Genomic DNA, 4,363 nt, shown 5'->3' on the forward strand with positions numbered 1-4,363 from the left:
TCGCAGTGTATCATGGGAAACGTAGTTCTGAATGCTGTGATTGGGTGTAATTCGGGGAAATTGGAGAATAGGCCTCCATGTCCCGAATTAATACTATTTCTTCCTCAGCCAGTTGCAGCTTTCTGTATGTTGTCAGTACAAATTATTTGATTTTTTTCATACAATACACGTGTAATAGACTATACAAAATGACATGATAACCACAAATAAAAATCTAAAAATAAAAAGAATTACTATATTATTCAGAGCCCAATTTTTTATTTGTTATGGTTTACATGCATGTTATGTTATTTTCGTGCTTCATTCAGGGCAAGTTCTTCAGCTGCTACTTTCTGTTACTGAAAATAAGAGTTAGGGAAGTAGGTGTTACCCTATTACTCCTGTGGCCAAGGTGAAGATATTAACAGAAGAAACTTGACGTGGAGGGTACACAATACCTTCTGAGCTCTGAAATCTGAGTTGACACTGTGTCTTTACTTGACTGTAGTAATACATAGGCATATACACACATACTTCACATGACAGCAAAACGTTTCCAAATTATGCAGTTTTTATCCATTCATTTCTTTATAATATGCGCAATATTAACAGAAAAAATGAATACAGACTTAATGTTCACTGTAATGGATCAGTATTTAACACAGGGTGAACAGTGAATGACAATGAAATGAGTTGAACAAGAAGAACAGGTCAGCTCAGCAGTTAGAGCACTAGCTGTGTAACAGCACACAGACATAGAAAATAAAAATAAGAAAAAAATGTAGAAGTGTTCTATCTGAATATGTATATGTATGCAAGTGTACAAGTGTACACAGATTATTGAAGAAATATCACTGTATGAATAAATATGGACACACTACCACACTATTTAAACATATGAAAATTGAGGATTGTGACTAAAAGTAAAGTGACAAGTAGTATCGCACAAAGTATCAGTCCTAGTACTGTAGCAGCAGACATGATTGGTGGTGCATATTCTCACAGGTCTGATAGCCTGGTGGTACTGTTCTTCAGTCACAGTGCACTTGGTGATACATACAGCCATGCTCCTGTAACATCTGCCAGACAACATATGGACAGATTCTTTCATGCCATACAAAATACAACTTAGAACTCAAACACAGCACATATTTGTGAAAACGTACACAAGTCGTAGAAACAAAAGTACTAAAAGTAACTAAACACTAGCAAACAATAGTGTCTTTTGTGATTTTCCATGCCTTTCAACAGGTAGTGCCATTTATAGAGACTAGAGAATTATTCACATGATGCCTGAAACTAAAAACCAGAATCAATAAGTGCAATATTTTTAAATGATGTATTATTATGTCCAGGTGTGCCTAAAAAAGTTTATCACCGCTGGTATGAAGTAATGATAGTATCCATATGCCTCTAGGCTGAAATAAAGGTTTTCAGAAACTCATCAAAGAAGGATGCACAAACTGACATCCATCCATCCACAAGGAGAACCATCCTGCACAGATCAGCAGTCTACAAGCTCATATAGAGACATGAGGGGAACATTAAAGTACAAAGAATACAACTCACAGGTGTACAGTAAACCCACTGTAATAGCAAACAATAATAAAATGCTGGGAAATGGACTTGTATGACTAAAGCACTACAACACTTTTGTCACATTCACCCATTCACACTATGTTTTCTATTCAAAGTCCTCAGTGATAGTTTTGAAAGCTCCAGAAAAGGCTAGTATGTGTTTCTTGAGATTATTTTGTAAATTTGCTAGAAAATACTTTTCATCATCCAGATGGTAAATATTCCTGGAACAAGAATGAAGGTTACCATTTTGTTTGTTGGGCGAATATTTGTAGTTCAAGTTAAGTCAACTCAATTTTATTTATACAGCCTGACATCATGAATCACAATTTTGTCTCAAATGTCTTTAAGATCTTTACAACATATGACACCTCTGTTCTTAAACCCGTAATTTATTGGGAATAAAATGAAAGAAACCTCTGGAAGAGGAGGACGTATCGCTCTCTGCAGAATAGAGCATCATAAAATGACAGTATGGAAGACTAAATTAGAGACATATTATAAACATACTTGAAGAATATGGATACAGGAGGACACTGAGGTCTGGGTATCTACATTCAGTTTATATAATACAGCCAGAAATCACATGCCAAATCAAAATAGTTACACTGTCGTGCATTATGTAAGATGTAGGACTCCAGCACAAACACCATAATTATGTTCTCACGAGAATATGACAGACTGGACAGCTCTTAAGTTCACTGTAAACAACTGCAATGTGTTTACTGATCCCAGTGCTGTATTTCTGGGTCTTTAGGCCAATAAAAGTGGTAGCGCAAACTATCAAACAGATAAGTGTAATTAGGGGGCGCGTCTGTAGATTTTCTCAGGGGGGGTGATTTGACATCAGATTGTCAGATCATTTTTATTTTCCATGAATTTCATAGTGACTCAAGTTACTGGACTTTGATGCTGTCTAAATCTGCCTGTTGTCCATTAACTATCATACAACTGAGGACTATAATGTTTTATTTGATTTTAACAGGTTTATTACTGAATTATTGAAGGGTCATTCAGAAAAGGTAAAATAGACAAACCAGAGGAATGAAAATGAAGATGAATGCTGGCTCTTCATATGAAGCTAAACTGTATAGATTTATGTTCCCTTCAAACAATTTGTTTCAATTCAGAAAGCAGTGCAACATGGCACAGCCAGATTCTTTTGAGATGGCTGGTTGAGGGGCCACCCAGATCATAATTTTTAACAAACTGCACCTTTATATTTGTCTATTTGTGGCCCAGTGGCCCTTAGATGATCCAGTGCCTACTGGAGTGACACTGCCTGCTAATGAAACTGCAATACATGAACAGCAGTACAATACAGTACAGTGACTGGGGTGGGAACCTACAGTATCAGCTGGATTATATAGATGATGCTGTAAGTGTTGTATGTTGTTTATCTAAAATGGTTGGCTATCAAACTGAATTTTAAATAACTCATATTCTTTACATACTGTAGAGCCTCCTACATGAGGAGTACATTTGTCAAATATTCATGTGAAACACTGGAACATAAACAACATATTTTCTGGGGACCTATTGTTAAGATGAATCTCTCTGCTGCACAATGCCTTTTGGTATTTCACTTCCTAAAGGGATTGCACTGCCATTTGAGGACAAATATTCTATAGATGATCCCGTGCCTACTGGAGCCACACAGTCGCAGTGAATTGCCATTATTTCCCTCTTTTAAAGCTTTTGAGGCTTGTTGCGTACAGCGAGTCCAACAACCACCTGGAATTCTGCTTTGTTTGGGCACCACTGAATATTTTGCTATATTAAAGCTGGAAAAACACAGATTTCACTAATTACATTAAGTGTGTGTTATTATGTATTGTTAGTATGTATTATATATACTCCGGGTCACATCACTGAATAGGCTTAATTGGACACTTGTGGTGCTGAACTGACAATCCGGTGCTACACTTGTAGTTTCTGTGCTATGACAAGACAAAATGTTCATCATAAAGAATTCTATCATCCAATCATCATCCAGAAAAACTCATACCTTTCAGAAATGAAAGGTGTTTCATTTAAATAAATAAAAAATGTTTAAAAAAATAGAATATGAAATAGACTTCATTTTTCCCTGAGCCAAACAAACTTCTCTCTTTCTGTTTGTGTGTCTGTAGCTGATCCTTATACATAAACATCAATAAAAAATACAATATTATTATATAATGAATAAAACATTAAACGTCAACGTTTTCCTAACATGTTGCTCTGAGAACAAAAGTAACTCTAATACGATTGGTTTCCTTATTTACTGGCAAATTCTATCTTATTCTTTCAAGACGACTTGGATGTGATGAGGCTAAGCCTCAATAACTGAATGCAAATGATCATTTTTTTGGTGAATTAGGAAGAGGTTGAATAATAGTCTTATACTAGTGAATGGATGTCACTCTTAAAACAGCTCGTCTATAGAGGCTGCTGGGGAAACGTCCTTACTTAGACACTACACTTGTGTCACTATATAGTGCACTATATAGTGGGTAGGGAGTGATTTCGGACACAGCCTATATTTACACTACGAGTGAAAAACAAAGTGACACTATATTTCCTGCTACATGTTATATTTTATGAACTGTCATCATGTTCCTCATTCGTGTTCTTAACGTGGACCATTAGGGGTGTGAATAAAACTTCATAAACAAACAGTTGGTGTTTATTAATAATGTATTCATGTCACAGATCATTTGTCTAATCACTTAGTAAAGATACGTATCGACAGTCAGACGTCACGAGGTACAACGCCTCTCATGGACGTGCTGCCGCAAAAGGTGTGAAAAGGTAACCTGTGTTT

Source organism: Larimichthys crocea, chromosome XVI (assembly GCF_000972845.2).
Source record: "Larimichthys crocea isolate SSNF chromosome XVI, L_crocea_2.0, whole genome shotgun sequence".
NCBI lineage: Eukaryota > Metazoa > Chordata > Actinopteri > Sciaenidae > Larimichthys > Larimichthys crocea.